Source organism: Biomphalaria glabrata, chromosome 6 (assembly GCF_947242115.1).
Source record: "Biomphalaria glabrata chromosome 6, xgBioGlab47.1, whole genome shotgun sequence".
In the NCBI taxonomy this organism is placed as follows: domain Eukaryota; kingdom Metazoa; phylum Mollusca; class Gastropoda; family Planorbidae; genus Biomphalaria; species Biomphalaria glabrata.
Window position 1 is genome coordinate 41,641,609 of NC_074716.1, and position 9,749 is coordinate 41,651,357.

General features: G+C 36.2%; 1 long non-coding RNA gene across 1 annotated transcript; it reads right to left on the bottom strand.

Annotated features, from left to right (window-relative positions):
- Nucleotides 1–1,251: 1,251 nt before the first annotated feature.
- On the bottom strand, nt 1,252–3,557 carry LOC129926566 (uncharacterized). The gene is made up of 3 exons (XR_008778261.1): nt 3,299–3,557; nt 2,508–2,634; nt 1,252–1,263 (listed from the first exon to the last, which is right to left on the bottom strand). It is a non-coding gene; the product is annotated as an uncharacterized LOC129926566 (long non-coding RNA).
- Between the last annotated feature and the right edge of the window lie 6,192 nt (nt 3,558–9,749).

Consider the following 9,749-nt stretch of genomic DNA (forward strand, 5'->3'; position numbering starts at 1 on the left):
GGAGTGAGCCGGGTCTAAGAATTTTGAAAAGCTCTGTTCTAGTTCAATAGCCAATTGTTTTTTTAACTTTGAAAAACTAAAATGGTCAAACTAAAAGTTTTCCCAGTGTGACCAATGGGCTAGTAATTCTTTTCCTAATGATATACAGCAACTCTCAAATTTCAAGGAAAATCGTTTGAGCCGTTTTTGATAACAATGTCCACCGTGGTTTTAGGCTTTAGGTAATAGGTTTTGCTCAGAAGGTTTTGCCCATTTGGAATGTGTGACAGAGGTATTGTAAAAAAAACAACTTACCTCACTTGATCCTTAGTTTAGATACTAACCGTTTTAGAAAAACACCAACAAAGAAATTGAAAAATGAAAACAAATTTCGGAAAATACGGAAATCAGAAACGTAAATTGTGGTATAAAAATGCATTAATTACGAAAAAATGCATTTTTAACACAACTTTGCGAGTAATCGAGTCAAACTTAGCTTGTAGATAAAAAGTCTTTGATTGAACAACTGACCATGATTACATGCTTTGATCTTTCAGTCCATTCATACGAATGGGCGACATTTCTTTTTTTCATTTGATCTCGATAGTAGATAGAAAATTATAATAATGAAGATTAGGGATTAATTATTGCTTGGACTCTGCACTTGAACTTAGGAATGAAAGGCTGTGCTTTGTTTGAAGCAAACTCTACATAATTCAGATAAAATGCTCTTTAACAGGTTCTCTCTACATTTACTCTCTCTTTTTTCTTGCTCAAGGGGATGTACTCTCTTTAAATCTTTCTCTAACCACTTTTCTTTTTCTCTCTAATTTATGCACTATCTCTTTCTCTTCCAATTTTCACTCTTTTTCTAAAATTCATGTCCTCAATCTGTCTCTTCCAATGTCACATTAAAAATAAATCTTTTATTATCAATCTCTTTCTCTCTTTCAATGCATCTCTAATAATCTGTTTCTCTCTTTGATACTGTCTATCAAATTAACACCACGACCCTGCCATTACATACACTCAGTCTTTACATCTCAATGACGTTCATAAAATTGTGACCTACTTTTCCTGCTATAATGCATACTGAATCCTTTATTTCCGCTTTGTATGTCGGATATGAAGACAATGAATAACTTTTCACTGCTAAAATTAACTCTAATATTGACACAAAACTCGTAGAGCATCTGATTCTTATCAGCACTTGAGCCATTATAAATCTGGATATAGTCACACTGGTGTATGTGAACACAGCATTCCAAATCTACGAAGTCAACACTGCGATGAGAAACAGAAAAAAAAAAGTACAAATAAATTAGCAAAGATTCCATTTCATTGACAAAAACCATAAAGATTGATTCTTTTGGTTATAAAACTCAAAGCGCTAAATAAATTTAGATCTGCTATGCTATGATGAAGTAAGTAAAAGTTCCCCTTTCAGACTTTGCGATCTATAGGTGAGACGATGTAAAGGTCATCTGTTTCTGTGGCTCACGGTTAACGAGGGTGTCATGTGACCAGCACAACGACCAACCGCCTTTACTTTTCCCCAAATAATGTCAGGTACCCATTAGAACTGGGTGGCCTTAAAGGCGCACTAAAGATCCTAAAATTCAAAACCACAGTCAATATCGAGATTCAAACCCAGCACCTCCAGTACGAAAGCCAAGCGTTTTACACTCAGCCACCGTGACTCCACAATTCCATAATGTGCAACAAAAATAAAAAAAAAGGTATTTTGAAGAAGAAGTTTTGAAGACTCTAAAAATTTTTTTCACCCTTTGAACATTTTAATGATAGTGTCATGCTGCTGGAAAACAGAGGAAGCTGGTTGCTTGCAATGTTTCATTCTATTCGAGTATGTACACACTTTAATGGTTTTATTGCACTTTTCAACAATCAAAAGAAAAAAAAGTGTACTTATTAAAACGAAGCTCATCTAAGGGACAGAAACGCTAATTACTGCGATTTATCTGAAAATGGTAGGGTTTAGCTCCCTTTCCTCCATTTAAAATATTATTTAGTACAAATAGATAAACTAATTTGTTAATTTTTGGATTGCTTTGTATATTGTCATTGGCTATAAATAATTGGGAGAAATTTCCACTTGTTCCAATAATTGGAAGTGTGAGAAAAAACGTGTCAAAACGTAATACGGTGATTAAATCCATAAATACATCCACATTTCTCAATAAGTAGCGCTTATTTCCTTTATTTCTATATTTAAGAAAAAAACAAATCCGCAATAATTAAATATATATTGATTAATTCTTTTTGTTATTGATTCATGTCTTATCAGGTACAATGAATAATTGTGCTCATTTTCAAATGAATCGGAAATGGGAAATAGGAGAAAAAAATATGTCTAAACTCTCTACCAGACTGACAGATAAAGTGAATTGCATTAAGCTTTGTAAAAAAACGGGCCCTTTTTTCTTCTATCTCGCCCGCTACTTTTTCTTTCAATGTTAATTCCAAACGAGCGTATACTTAGTGCACAATCGTGAAAAACATGAACTCACTATAGTTCCACAACTTCACCAGTTGGACTGTACAGTTCGTAAGTGCAGTAGAGGTTGGTGCCGTAAGGATCAGGATAATTGGGGCTGGTTATGTTCCCTGAAGTAGCGGTGTAAGTTGTGTTGCAACCTGGGAACAAAATGAAAGGCATCGTTAAGATTTGAGATGTCAGTCTGCTGTGACACAACTCGCCTGGCCTTCCTCCTTAAGTCAGAGCAAAAGGTTTTGTTTTTGTTTTGTCTCTATCTATCTATCTATCTATCTATCTATCTATCTATCTATCTATCTATCTATCTATCTATCTATCTATCTATCTATCTATCTATCTATCTATCTATCTATCATCTATCTATCTTTTGTTTCTGTCTATCTATCTATCTATCTATCTATCTATCTATCTATCTATCTATCTATCTATCTATCTATCTATCTATCTATCTATCTATCTATCTATCTATCTATCTATCTATCTATCTATCTGTTTATCTATCTATTTGTCTGACCGTCTGTGTGTCGGTCTATCTATCTATCTATCTATCTATCTATCTATCTATCTATCTATCTATCTATCTATCTATCTATCTATCTATCTATCTATCTATCTGTCCGTCCGTCCCTTGGTTCGTCCGTCCATCCATCCATCTATCTATCTATTTATCTAAGCACCTATTTTATTTTCTACATAGTTAAATGCTTCTAATTTATTCTAATATTATATTAGTGAACTCTAAAGCTCTCACTGTTAATATTTGTACACATTATATATCACTTTATACTAATACAAGAATCTTACCGTTCACATATATACTTAAACTTTGTAGAATAAATAATACGAATAAAAACGCCATCCTGGGCATCCCATCACAGACAATGAATTAAATGCACAATTATGTAAAGCGCACGATAGCTAGACCGAAGCACTTCAACCAAACTGAAGGGCGAGATGAAAGTATTTCTGATGTTGTGTAAAGCAGGAATGATAAATAAGAGTAGATTTAAGACAAAAGATAATACAATTCCGGCTTCAGTGTCTTACAGTGCAATGAAATTGTAAGACGTATAATTGCACATGTCCAATAGATTCGCGGACATGAACATTGGGTTCTCAAAATAAATCTCGGCTGGTTTAACACTAAAAGGAAATGTAAAGGAAGTTTGACTGGCGTGTGTGGGGGAGAGAAATGGAAAGTGTCGGTGCGTAGATTATGGCATTCTAACACCAATGTGTATTAAGTGCACAATTTGTGAACGCACTTTCTTTTTGTTGCCTTGCTTGTAAGCTGATGGAGTGTTTTTGTTATGCTGGTGTAACGTTTGTTGAGATTCTTCTGTGTTCCCCTGTTTAGGGTGAGTATCTAAGGCATAACTGCGTTTCGCAGTTGTTTTGATGCCATAGTGATAGTCTACTAGACCTTTTTAGTTTGTCTTTACTTTGTCTTTACAGGGAGTTAGTTTGGGATTGGAAGTCTACGCTGGTGACTAGAGACAGCAGTGTGTTGTGGTTTCGAACATTAATGTGTACGTTGTGGGACAGCAAGGTGTAGAATTATTGTTTAATTAATAGATCTACAATATTATAATGTTCATCATAACTTAAAGTCCTATCATTAAGCATTTACATTGTCAACAGTGAGTCACTTATTTATTGCAAGCACGAAGGTGCCTGGTTGAATGTCAGGGGCCAGGACAAACGAGCTAAGGCCTTAATACAACCCTGACAGAGAGGAAGTCGGAGAAAAGAAAGATTGGGGGTAAAAGAAAGAGTGGTACATAATTAATTATAGTACAAAAATATTTTTTTAAAAGTAAAATAATAATTCCTTTTTCAAGATAAGATAATATAAGATAAGATAGTTTGTATTAATCCAAACAAATAGAAATTCCCAATGATCAATCAGACAATAACTGCAAACGTTGACTGTGGCTGCCGAAGCTGTCTATAACTTTACTATACATAGGGCAGATGATGTTTAGGTCATCTGTTTCTTTGGTCAGCGGTTAACGAACAAGGTGTCGTTTGGCCAGTATAACGACCAATCGCCTTTATTATTTATTAGTTTCCCATTAGAGTTACATGGAATCCCGAAATTCAAAATCCCAGTCTTCATTGAGATTCAGACCAAGTACTCCAGTATTTAAAGCCATGCAAACCACTTACCCACCGCCCTCCCCCCCCCAAAAAAAAACAAAACAACAACAAACAAACAACAACAACAATAAGAATTAGAATTATGTGCAAATTATAATAAATCGACATGACTAACGTGTTATAGAATGTTTGACACTGTTAATAGTGCAAAGAATTGCAAGCCTATAATAAAACCGGACATGACCTAGACATCAGCTTATACTAGTGTATTACCACAGCAGCGTATCCTTACAACTATACTTCAGAGGAAGCACGACTTGTTAGGTAGCTACTTAGAAGTTAATCGGTTTAAGGGTGCAAAAAATGGGCTAAAATTCTCTTCTAAGAATTCAGATGGGTGTAACTACATGTTCGGCCATCAAATCCTGATAAGCCTATGCTAGTCTACTAAAACATTAACTAATCTTTATAACTGTACTTCAGTCACCAATTGAAGCACTACTTGTTGCTAATTAGATTATGATTTGATGGTGCGAAAAAAAGGGCTACAATTTGCTCCAAAACATCCAAGAGGTGGATTTTTTACAATGCTCTGTCTTTCTGGTAAAATGTTTGTAAACGTTATTTCTTCGACATCCAATTTCAGATCAATTTGAAATTTAGCATAATTATTTCTTTTACCTGACAACACAAGAATCAATGAAAAATTAACTAATTAGTGAATTAACTATTGGTATTTTTTTTCGGTCTCTTGAACAAAGGAAAGAAATCGTACTTGGCTGATGTGGTGAAGAATGCTGAATTAGTTCCTTTTATAGGTGTCAGGTGGGTTTTGTCGCTTGGGTAGGGTATTATGGTCCCGTATCCCCAGCCTGAACAGAGTAACACAAGAACCTAAAGGTAATAGCATGTAAAATACAAACATTGAATAACAGTTATTCAACTGAGCATTTAGTGAATAACAACAGTTGTCAACAGGAACAATATTTAATTATACTTAATTGTAATTTTCAAACATATTTACATATACATCAATATCATTGAAGTTAGCTTTTGATAAATAATTAGTCTAGTATCACACCAACAAGTTTCCGTAACACACCTTCACGCTCACACTCCATCTCGGCGCCCAACAGAACCTCAACTCCCTACACCTCAACACCGATAGTTCCAACACAACTCCAAGGGCGGAAAGACGACACACTTTCCCATAGCCCAAGGGTGGAAAGACGACACACTTTCCCATAGCCCCAAAGCCTAACACCCTGAAACGAAAAGAAAACCTAGATCTAGCGATGCCGCTACAAGAAAGAACTTTTCAATAGCGACACCTGTACCGAAAGATCAGCCTACTTAATACAACTATGTACTTACGTACCCTTTCAAGGGGGAACCAACAAACCAGCTACCTAGCTCAGAAAAGAAGCTCTCTCTCTCTCTCTCTCTCTCTTGCGGGAACTAAGGATGACGTAAACACACACACACACACAATATTCTAGACAACAAACGCACTAAAAAGAAACTACTTCCTATATGCTAAAACACCAATATTAAATGCAAAGAAAACTTCAAGCGCGCACGACATCCCCCCTCTCCCCCTAACTGGATCTTGTGAAGACAAGTCCAGTCTTCAAAAAATAATTGAAAACTGAAGTATATAGACAGCAAAAGGAATTAGGAAACATTGCCCAACATTGAAGCCGAAGAATACAACCTTCCTAAAGTCAAAATTACAGAATTATTCCCATAGATGATGTCGCAAAGAACAACATCCATCCTAAAACTATTATAACATTGCAATGCATACTAAAAACAAGCAGTACAAATTATATAGGCATATTTCAAAATAAATATCAATAACTATACTAAAATAGTCTTTTTACGCCATACACTAGTCTCGAACACAAGTCCGCTAGTATGTTGTCCTCTCCTTTAATTTGGCACACGTCGAAGGTGTAGTCCTGGAGCATCAGCGCCCTCCTCGTAACACGGTGGTTCGTAAAGTTCTTGTTCCGAAGGTAAGCCAAGGCCTTGTGGTCCGTCTGAAGGTGAAACGTCTTTCCACTAAGGTATCTGTTTAATTTTCTAATGGCTAATACGATAACCAAACCTTCTCTCTCGATGATGGAATACCTCTGCTTCCGAGGCAACAACTTGCGACTCACATACTTGACGGGATGCAGAACACCATTCACGCACTGACTCAGTATACCGGAGATTCCTTTGTCCGAAGCATCGGTGTGAAGAAAAAAATGGCAATGAAGGATCAGGCAAACGAAGAATGGGGTACCTACACAGATACGCCTGCACCCTGCTCAAAACCTCCGCGCTCTCATGATTCCAGTGCACCTTAACAGACCGACCCCGACCCAGTAGATCGGTAAAATGAAACAACTCCGCGTACCCTGGCAAACCTACTGTGCAAAACCCGCCAACGCGATTAATAATTACAGGTATTAATTTTTACAACCCTCTAGACCACTTTAAGCCTTAAACATTCCTTTAACCTAGATATCTTTAAAAAGAAAACAGTTGGACAAGATAATGCTGATATTATACCACCCGAGGTACAATTATGCATGTCATTAGTTATCTTCATCCTATACGACAGAAAATGCAACTAGATTCGTAACCCAGATCCAATTATTAAATTCAAATAGGATAAGATTGTACTAGTACGATGGTATATGTTCTATTACATGAGCTTCATCATGTACATTTTACTCTCCTACTAATTACTCAACCAACTAGTAACGCAATACTTTCATATGTGTGCTAACCTATCAAACCACGCCCGCAAAATTTACCGATGCGACCAGATTACTAGCTTAATCATCACGTCAACCTCTCGAGCTCACACGATGCGGGACCAGCACAATACTTCTACTATCAAATTTCGACCTGTCCAAATATCTAACCGCCTTAGCAACGTCTGATAAGTTCTTAAGCCTTACATGTCCAATACCCATGGACTTCCCATTTGCCTCTAAAACCTTCACAAAACCAAACAAACCAAACTCCCTAAACCTATCCTTAAGCTTTTGCCAATTAATATTAAATGGCACATTTCTGACAGTTACAGTATAGCGATCCGGCAACAGCTTATACCCACGACGACATACCGAATCGCGACGACCCTCTAGTCATCTATGTCTAGATCGCTGGTCTTGGTCCTTGATATTATCATTGGGATTTACTTCCTCAACATCAGTCTCATTATTTTGGGCAACAAATTCATTATTTCTCCATCACCCATTTCCCAACTGGTCCAGGCAAGTGATAGGATCATAACGTAGTGAGAAAGATAAAAGCATGAAATAGAGCTAAACAGAAACTATAGGTAAAATATTTCTAATCGCACAGATTTACTATCTTATCTTATCTTATCTTATATAATACAGACGTTACTTCAAAAAAGAAGATGATTACGTCCTACGCGTCATGCATTTAGTCATGCATATTAATCAATGACTTAAATTCTGACAAGTCACTGGTTTTCCTGGCTAGCTCAGGCAACCCATTCCATGCTGTAATAGCACTAGGGAAGAAGGAGTATTTGTACAAATTTGTCCTAGGATAAGGGACTTGGAATGTGCCTTTATCTTTGTGTCTTTCAGAGTATTTTATTAAATTTTGTTTTTGTATTTGAAGATTATGGTTCAGTGTTTTATGTATGATTGCTACTTTACTTTTGAGCCTTCTGTCCTGAAGGCTTTCTAAATTTAGTAATTTTACTAAAGGTGTTACTCTAGTCAAATGTGAATATTCGTTTGTTATGAATCTCACTGCTCTATTTTGTGTATGTTCCAGTTTCTTAATGTTTTCTTGAGTTGAGGGGTCCCAAACGGAGGATGCATATTCTATTATTGGCCTAACCAAGGTCTAGATCTATTACAAATTTAATTACATGACTAATTCACACCAACTTATACAATTACACTTCACACAAGCTTTTTTTTTTTTTTAAAGTATTTTTAGCTTTTTCTTGTTTGGTAATACTATTATTGTTCTTATTTTTAATGTATACTTTTGAAATATTAATTATTTTATTTGATGGAAGCCTAATGAAATAGTTTGCAAGTTATTGGAGTTAGATGGCCACATTGTTTTTTATATGGGTATCTACATGATGGCATTAATATCTTATCTTATACTAGCCGTATATGAACCACGGTCAGCGGGCCTTAGTTTTGGTATTATATAATACAGAAGTTATTTCAAATAAGGAGATGATTACGTCATACGCGTGTTCCTATTACATGTACTGATCTAGTTGACTGGATTTAGATCTTTTTCAAACATGGCGAATGATCCATTATCAATTTTTTAAATGTTTCTACTAAAATGAAAGTAGAGTATGAAAATGGGAGCTCCCCCAGCGCGAAGCGAAGCCCCGCCGCCAAGCACTATTTCTGATATTGAAAGCCAACAAAATGCATATTCTGAGGTATCTACACAGCTTTTCTTGCTATTAAAAAGTTTTATTTCAAAAACCTAATGTGTTATTCTTACTGACTTAGACCCTTCCGCGCCGTTCGGGGCATTTGCCTTCTAGCTGTTTCCGTAAAAATCTGTCACTTGTAATGTCTGAAGCCTCTTTCCACCTGCCATGAGGACTCCATGAATGAGTGGCGTCAAGTTCTACTAGAATATCATTGCAACTCATCTTATGCGTAATTCATTTTGTCGGAGAACATGTCCCGCAAACCTCATGCGTCGCTCTCTCACAATCTTACTAAGGGGTCGACTCCCAGTTCGGCATAGGATTTCCTTGATTTAGACCCGATCTCTATAACTGACTTCTAAAATCTGTCTTAGCGATCTTTGTTGAGCCACATTTAGTGTTAGATGACTATTCACTTCAGTTTATTAATGGAGCCCTGCCACTGGTAAAAATGTGTAACCTCTCTTAAATACGCTCTTGGAATTAAGTGACTGAAGTTTTATCGTCAAAATCATCTGTTGGGGGTTTTCCACCTCAAAATGCTTGTAGTGGGATCTTAAACTCAAAACCATCTGGAGGGGCTTTAAACTAAAAAAAAAGCCATCAGTAGAAGAGGGGTTTAAACTCAAAACCCCCGATTGGATTGGCTACGCTCAAATAATTTTAGTGTGTAATTTGCTTTTTTTTTATATTGAAGAGGTATTTTTAGCA